This window comes from Pogona vitticeps, chromosome 3 (assembly GCF_051106095.1).
Source record: "Pogona vitticeps strain Pit_001003342236 chromosome 3, PviZW2.1, whole genome shotgun sequence".
NCBI classification, from domain to species: domain Eukaryota; kingdom Metazoa; phylum Chordata; class Lepidosauria; order Squamata; family Agamidae; genus Pogona; species Pogona vitticeps.
The window spans coordinates 24033943-24043399 of NC_135785.1; positions in this window are offsets into that span (position 1 = coordinate 24033943).

The window sequence follows — 9457 nt, forward strand, 5'->3', positions numbered from 1 at the left end:
TAAACACGTTCTGAAGCCAGGCAACTCCTTGAAAATAACTGAAGCAATGTTTTTCCTATTCACAAATCAAGGATTATTGAACCTCATATGAACCCTCCATGGGACAGGGAAAAAAATACACTACAGAAGCAGTGAAATGGTGTTTTGCTAGGCAGCTTTTATAGACATCCTTCTTTATTTTGAAAATTACTTGTGCCTTCATTGACTAAAAGATTAGATAACTAAATCCAATTTTATATGCAGAAGATTAGTATCTACTCAAAGACAGTTGTGGTTTGTTGCTCTCACCTTGAGCAGAGCAGTAGTGTTTAATTTAGGCCCTTGACTCACCTCCTTATTCTTGGGAAGAAGAAATGTAGACACAGAGGGCAAGACACAAAGAGAAAGAATGAGAAATGGGTCATGAAATATCTACATCCACTAATGTTCTTCCTTCACTGCTCTTTTTGTTGGATGTTTTAAAATATCCTTGGCATAACCTCTTTCCATGAGAAGCAACCCTTAATATTTAACCTCTGCATTTGTCTTCCATTTTCCTCTGCTCCGGGAATAGGGATACACACATAACCCTTGCCCCCTACATTGCCAACCCCCTCAGAAGTCTGTAGGTAGCAACCAAATATTCAAATTTTTGGTGATGTGTTGTTTTTATGGTGCCACACTCACGGCACCATAAAAACAGCAAATGGTTGCATTTAAACATTAGTTACCAGCTGCCTTCTCCCATGTTGTCACAGAAGCAAGCTGTTTTAATCAGCTTTTTAACATGCACAGAAAACTAGTCATGTGTCTCATCAATAAAGAAACTAGAAGACAAGTGTGTTGGCTGTATATGAAGCTATCATGTGCATAAAAGAAAAGAACATCTTTCTGTAAGATTTACTGCTGCCCAGCTACTGTAGGTACCAGTGGCGGACAACATCACATTAAGAGTGGTGTTGGGAACCTTCTTCCTTTTTTGAGATGGGTTTCTTTTCCAAAGAAGAATGTTCTGGAAATAGTTATCTGTTTGGGGGAGGGGAATGGAGTACAGTACTTGTTTGGATTCTTATTCCCAGAATTCCCCAGCTATCGTGGTCTGGGAGTTGTAATTCAGAAAATAACTTTTCCAGCTTCTACATCCTCTCACACAGAAGACAAGAATAACTCAAGAGGCCCCTAACATTTGATTTTGTTATGAATATTCACAGAACATTGTGATTAATTTGCTTCAGATGAGAGCCATAACTGCATGTGTATTCATGTTTTAATAACACTCACATCATTCAAAGTGGGGCATTTTCCTAACGGGATCCTTAACGGAGTGCATTTGAGGCACAGCAAAATTTCCATTTAAGTTTTACAGTCGTGGTAGCTAGCAAGATAGACCCCCAGATCCCACCCCTTAATTGAAAGCATCGCTATCAGTTAAGCATAAAATAGTTACATGTGAGATTTTATTATGGAATTGACTTGGTCTCATTCATGGAATTCTGTGGGGTTTCCAGATAATGATGTCTTTTCTTTGTAATCATTCAATGTTTTCCCACTGCTTCTTCCATCCATTTTTTTTCTTTCAGGGAAAAAAAATCAATTAACAAAATTTCTTTCTATTATTAGTGTTAGGAGTCGCCCATTTAGAATTGCCAGTAGTCCCATTACACCCTCTAGCCCAAGCAGGACCTGCAAAAAGTAGAATATAAAAACCAGCGGGTATAGGAGAAGAAAGCAAGAGAAATGCAGTCATCTTCAAAGTAATGAACACAAATACAAAGTGAAGAAACAGAATTCAAAGTGATGATTCTAGTATATAAATCCCTATACAGTGGTGCCTCGCATAACGAGTGCACCGTTTAACGATGAATCTGCATAGCGATGCAGATTTTGTGATCGCTAATGCGATCGCATACCGATGTTTCTTCACATTGCGATGGGGGAACAGCTATTCGGTGGTTCCAAAATGGCTGCTGGAACACCCAAAATGGCCACCAGAACACCCAAAATGGCCACCAGAACACCCAAAATGGCCATGGCTGGATGGGGAAACATCGCAGAACGGTGAGTTTGGGGCCCATTTGGAACGCATTCGTTTAATGCGTTCCAATGGACTTTTCTGTTCCGTTTAGCGATGTTACCCCATAGCGAAGGTTAATCCGGAATGTATTAACCTCGCTATGCAGGGCACCACTGTATAGCTTAGGCCCAAGCTATCTCAAGGACCACATCTCCCTGTATGAACCTGCTTCAATGTTAAGATCATCAGGAGAGGCTTTCCTCTCAGGCCCACCACCTGAGAGTGGAAATACAGGAGAGGGCCTTCTCTGTTGTTGCTTCCAGACTTTGGAACTCCCTCACACAGGAGCCCAGACTGGTCCCATCTTTGCCATCCTTCCACAAGTAGGCAAAGACCTTTCTCTTCAGACAAACCTTCGCTGAGTGAATGGCTGCCAAGTGGGATTTTTTAAATGGATTGTGCTTCCCATTGCACCGAATGTATTTTGATGTTGCTTATGTTTGTTTTTGATTATGTTCATTGATCCTTTTAGTATTGTATACTTAGTGTTATTCCTAAAAGAGAAAAATATTCAATTTAGGGGAAAACATTGTGTTTGTAGGAAATTTAGTCCAGAAATTTTTGCTCCCCCCACTCAGTTTTGGGTAGAATAATGTACCTCTCTTATACTTTTCTACTACAGGTAAACACTACAGCAAAGTCCCACTAGTTACCCCTATTGTGCCTTATTAGTGATATAGAAAAAGTGACAAGAAATAAAGGCATTGATAGTAAAAACCTCTGTACATAGCAGATTTGCAGCACATTCCTATCTGTCATTGATCTGTTATTGGGAGATGGAAGTCTTGTTGTGTTTAATGAGCTTAGTCCTACATGAGTTGATATATTTCCTCTTTAGAGAATCAAAGAAGGGAGGTCATCTTTTATGTTTCCTTGGGGTAGAAGGAAAGGTCCAAGAAGATGGAAGTTAAGGTGCAGCAATATTCACATTTTGAGTAAGGACAGGACATGATATGAATTTGTCCCAGGTACTTTATTTCACTTTATACAAACTATTAAATTGGGGAAAGTACATTCATTAGTTTAACCTACTTATGGTTTCCCAAACTGTAACCGCTTGTATGGTGGGTACCTTTTGAAATCCATCACCTTAATATTGCCTAATAAAGTTTGCAAATGATTTCCAAATAAGCAAAATTGCCACTTCCACTTTGGTAACAAATGTGTGCTCTTTCCAACAGGAGATTGGTTTTAGATCCCAATTCATTCTTTTAATGGAGAGCTAATTTGAATCTCAGTCCCAAGAGTGCCACTAGTAGGTCCATATAAATGCAATATTTAGAATGTTTTATTGATGTAAGGGTTATATAACTTCAGTTTCACATGCACATCACACAAGGGTCAGCAAATGTAGGTAAGATTAATAGAGAAATCTATTACTTACGGATTATGGAGGCCGATTCTGACTTCTCTGAACTTCAGACTGTTCTCTACTCCCAGAAAATCCCTCACATACATATAACTTCTCTTCTACAGTAGTGGAACGTCTTTATATGATGGAGTGCTTTATTTATCTTTATATGATGGACTGCAACTTCACTTGCATTGTCGGTAAATGGAACACAGGTTGGTCTTTAAAAGTCAAAAAGCATCAGGCTCAATACAGATTCCCCGAGGAACGCGTTGTTCACCCGTCTGGAAAAATCGGCATTACTCCTACTCTCTGCTTCTTGTGTTTTAACCAGTTTTCTATCAATGAAATAACTTCTGCTCTTCTCTCTTGACAACCAAGGGAGTTGCTATATTGCAATTTACCCTGAAGTTTGTGTTGGAGCTAGCATAGTTAAAATTGAAGCATTTACTGGCAACCGCAGAATGTAAAGTTAATCGCAGGAAAGCTCATTGTTTTTCTATAGGCATTTGTTTCTTTTTATTCAGCCAGCAGGGGGTGATTTTTTTTTGCACCAATTCAGCTGGCATTACATTTCTCCATTTGCTGATGTGTATGATTGCCTATCCTGATGCAAAGGGGCAAGTTCTAGGTATGTCTCACAGCAACATGGCCAGTGACTTCTTCAGTGGGGTGGGGTGTTGCAACAGGATAAGTCCCTTTAACTGAGTTACATTTTCCTTCCCCTCCTTCAAACAATGTTTCTATTTTTTTTATTATGTTTGTCAAGTGTAACATATCAGATAAGTGCTATGTCACTTCCAAAAAATTAAAAGAGAGCAAAGGAGAAGAAGGCAGTATTAACAAGGTGTGGCTGTGTGCTTGGTGGAAATCTAAGTGTGAGACTTCATACTTTGCAAGACTTTGCAACATGATCATTAATTGAATCGGTGTAGACAACTACAAAAATGCCAGTAGTGGAAACCATCAGAAACCCAGCTTTAAAAACTTGGAAACAAATTGAGCGTTCCTCCTTGTGTAGTTGCACTCTTAGTTTGTTCTGGAGTTTTTGTTGAGGAACTTTTTCTAAAGCCTTTTGCAAGTCCAAGTAAACAATGGATTTTGGTTATTGGGCAGTCCAAAAATATAGCTAAAGACAATATTTGCCCCATGTCATGGATTTGATTATAAAAATAGAATAGTGTTGTATTTTATAGGATTTAGTTCAGAGCTGCAATGAAAAAACTAGAAATCTGCTTATGCCCAGGTGCTAATTAGAGAGAAAATGTACAAGGTCAGTTCTTCTCCAGCTAAAAAAAAAAAAAGTTAAGAAGAGCAAGCTGACCTTATCTTATCTCAACTCCTCGATGGACAAGGACATAGCTTCTTAATTTAAGGAAGATGGGCGAAGAAGAAAGGAAAGGACGGAGAAGGGAGAGAGACAACACCGAGCGAAATGCAGCCGACAGAACTTTAATCAAAAGGATTGCGTAAGAATGCTTATTTAAGATCTAGTTAGACATTTTATTGTTTTCACTTTATAGAGGAAATGTCTGGTGGCTAAGGCTGGGGGTTATTTTGGAAATACTGAATAACGTTAAAATAAGCTTGTTGAAATGATATCTTTTGTAATAAAATATAAAAAGTCAAATTGTCTGTAAGCTGACTCCTTGCATAGACCAAGCTACTATAGTAAATTTGATATTTTTGAACTAAGATTGTTTTGATCTGGCCACATTACCATATTACCAAAAGAGGGTCCTAAAGTAAAAAGAGGAAGAGCAGACCTTCCAGATTGTTTATATAAAATCGAGACAGACTTGGGTGAAGGAGTGAGAAGTCGCCTAGGGCAAAATTAGAGGACCCGGTTTTGCTAGCATTAGGGACTAATCATTCTGAATCCCTCTCTGTCTCGTGTAAAGGCAGTTCTAAGGAACGCTTTTACCACATGGTGGCAGCGGTGGGATTCAGAATCCTTGGCTCCTTGGCACAATCCTTGGCTCCGTTGCTTGCATTTCACTGGTTTCAGAAAAATTTGGCTTGACTCCTCCTTGTCTCTGGGGTTGCACATTCCTTAGTTGATTAACTTCATGTGGTTCTGTTGGTTGTTCTGGTATTTCTAGCGATGTTGCACTGAGATAGTTGACCTTCGGGGTTGTTGATTTGTATTTCCGTTGAGCCGGTATGGGTGCCTTCTCGAATCTCCTTGGTGCTGGTAAGGGTGTCTGCTGAAATCTCCGTGGGGCAGGTAACGGGGGTTTGCCAACTGGCTTCTCCTCTTGACTAGTTGATCCCGCCAGTCGTGGACAATCCCTTTTTAAATGGGCTCCTCCGCATTGAAAGCAAGTCAAGGGTGACCTAGTCTGGCTAGGGCCCATGCTTCTTCGCTCTCCAGCAAAACTGTCTTGGTTCAGGAACCACTGTCTTCTTGGATTCGTATTGACTCTGCCTTCTAAGCACTTCTGGAATAGGCCTTCCTCTGGTAATAGGTTCACTCTTCTTGAAGGAAATTAATTCATCGGTTTTGAGCGCCAACGTTTGGAGGTCTGTGCAATAGAGCAAGTCCCAACTGAAGATAACTCTGAGGAGCAATCAGATGGACATGTAACGCCACATCAACCCCTTGCAGAAGAAACGGATAGTACAACAGATAAAAACTGAACCAGAGGATCTACCAGTACCAATGGGATCAGAGGAATTCAAACGAAAACAGATGGAAGACCCTACATTGGATTCTTTGAGGTCTCAAGCCGACAGTTACGCGGTACATCCGGTACAACAAAAAGTAACCTTTTTGTGGGGACAAAATGGACTATTGTACCGAGAATATTTTCCCAAATCAAATGATCAGGCAGAACCAGTACAACAACTAGTCATTCCAAGAGAGTACAGAGAAAGAATTCTGCAACTTGCCCATGATAGTCCAAGTAGCGGACATCTTGGAATTCAAAAAACTTTAAGTAGGATTTCGCAGCATTTTTATTGGCCCGGCATTTCCAAAAACGTCAAGGACTATGTTAATTCCTGCAATTATTGTCAGAGAACGGGGAAACAGACCGACAGTACAAAAGCTAATATGCAACTAACTGAAATTCCCGATCAAGTGTTCCAATTTCTTCAAATGGACGTACTCGGACCTTTTGTACCCACGAAGTCAAAGAAAAAATACATCATATCGTTCATCTGTCAAGCCAGCAGATGGATCGAGGCATACGCCATCAGCAATCTTTCGGCCCAAACTATTGCTAGAGTGGTAGTGGATTTATGCTCTAGAATAGGGATACCAACTCAAATTATTTGCGATCAAGCCGGTGCTTTTAAAAGCGAATTGATGAGCCGAATTTGTGAGATCAGCGGAATTAAATTAAACTTTAGCATTCCTTATCATCCAGAATCTCACGGAATGGTGGAAAGAGGACAACAAACCTTGTTGAGGATGATTAAAACCCTAGTCCAAGAATATGGGAACATTTGGGACGAACTATTACCTTTTGTTTTGTTTGCGTACAGAAGTGCACCTCATGTTTCTCTGGGAGGTTTTTCGCCGAGTGAGGTAGTGTTTGGGAAAAACCTACAAGGACCATTAGATCTACTACGATCAGACTGGGAAGGTGTGGTCAGAAGTAGCACGGTTCCAGTCGCGGATTTCGTCCGGAAACGACAAGAAAAACTTCTAGCAGTGCAAGAATTGGCAAGAGACAATTTGTTGAAATCCCAAATAAAACAAAAATACTATCATGACAAGAAGGCCCGTCACCGAGAGTTTGCAGTGGGTGATATGGTACTTGTACTAAACCCGCTCAGACCTTCAAAATTGGAAGTAGTTTGGGAAGGTCCAGGGGAAATCATACAAAAAGTGGGAAATGTGAATTATCTTGTGAAAATGTTAAATTCATCCAAGAAACCAATAATGTATCATGTAAATAGTTTAAAATTGTATAGAGACAGATCGGCAATGGTGTACCAGTGTCATGTGGCGTGTTTTCAACCAGAAAGCGAACCTGTTGATATGCTAACTGAATTAGAAAATGCGGGTACTTGGTCTGATAATATTGTCCTATCTGGTACCACAGACCAAAAAGAAAAACTTTATCAAGTTTTAGAAAAATACCAAACGGTTTTTTCAGACCAACCTGGTTATACAAATATGATTAGTCATGAAATTAATACTGAAGCCAGCCCTCCAATTCGGTCAAGTCCATACCGAGCAATTGGAAATCATGCCACTCAAATTGAAGAGGAGATTTAAAAAAATGTTATCTTTGGGGGTGATTGAAGAATCATTTTCCCCATGGGCATCGCCAGTGGTTCTGGTCCCTAAAAAGAACGCACTAGGCGAGATCCTCGATGAGGTGAGATTTTGCGTAGATTACCGGAAATTAAATAGTGTCACAGTTACCGATCCATACCCATTACCTAGAATGGATGACTTAATAGAACGCCTTTCACAGGCTAAGTTCATCAGCATAATCGATCTCAAAAATGCATATTGGCAACTCGATCTGGCAGAGGAGTCTCGTGATAAGACCGCATTTATTACTCACGTGGGAACTTATAGATTCCGACGTTTACCATTTGGGTTAAAGAATGCAGGAGCTTCTTTTCAAAGAATGATTGATAAACTGTTACAGGGGTTACCATTCGCTAGTGCTTATCTCGATGACGTTGCAATTTTCAGTTCGGATTTTGACTCACACTTGGTTCATATTGAAACTGTTTTGGCAAGAATCCATCGAGCAGGGCTAACAGTCAAAGCGAGTAAATGTCAGTGGATGAAAGGAAAAGTTATGTATTTAGGTCACTTAATTGGGCAGGGAGAAATTCAACCCCTGCAAGTGAAAATACAAGCTATAAATGATTGGCCTATACCTAAAACAAAGAAACAAGTGCGATCATTCTTAGGTTTAATTGGTTATTACCGAAAATTCATACCCAATTTTAGTCATTTGGCTACGCCTTTGACGGAGCTAACTAAGAAAAGGCAGCCTGTCAAGGTAAAATGGACTCCTGAATGTCAAAATGCTTTTGATGCATTAAAGACCAAAGCCATCAATGCCCCTATTCTAAAATCACCTGATTTTAACAAGTCTTTTGTTTTACAAACAGACGCCTCAGAATTGGGTCTCGGAGCAGTATTATTACAACAAGGAGAAGATGGGAACCTGTATCCTATTTCCTACTTCTCCAGAAAACTCTTAGAACGAGAAAAACATTATGCCGTACTGGAAAAGGAGGCACTTTCTGTTGTCTGGGCATTAAATCTATTAAGACCTTATTTATGGGGGCGCAAATTCACTCTGCAAACTGATCACCGAGCTTTAGTTTGGTTACAAAAAATCAAATCTCACAACCAGAGATTGCTAAGATGGAGTCTATCCCTGCAAGACTTTGATTTTGAAATACAACATATTCCGGGAAAATTAAATATTGTTGCAGATAGTCTTTCACGAATGTACGCTGATAATGAAACTGAGTAATTAAGATAACTGTATATACACATGTGATATTGTAAATAGTCACTTGCATAATCAAATGTTAAGTTAGTAACAAAATAAGAACTTTAACAGTCCTATATTTTGTATCTTTAAGGGGGGGCGTGTCATGGATTTGATTATAAAAATAGAATAGTGTTGTATTTTATAGGATTTAGTTCAGAGCTGCAATGAAAAAACTAGAAATCTGCTTATGCCCAGGTGCTAATTAGAGAGAAAATGTACAAGGTCAGTTCTTCTCCAGCTAAAAAAAAAAAAAAAGTTAAGAAGAGCAAGCTGACCTTATCTTATCTCAACTCCTCGATGGACAAGGACATAGCTTCTTAATTTAAGGAAGATGGGCGAAGAAGAAAGGAAAGGACGGAGAAGGGAGAGAGACAACACCGAGCGAAATGCAGCCGACAGAACTTTAATCAAAAGGATTGCGTAAGAATGCTTATTTAAGATCTAGTTAGACATTTTATTGTTTTCACTTTATAGAGGAAATGTCTGGTGGCTAAGGCTGGGGGTTATTTTGGAAATACTGAATAACGTTAAAATAAGCTTGTTGAAATGATATCTTTTGTAATAAAATATAAAAAG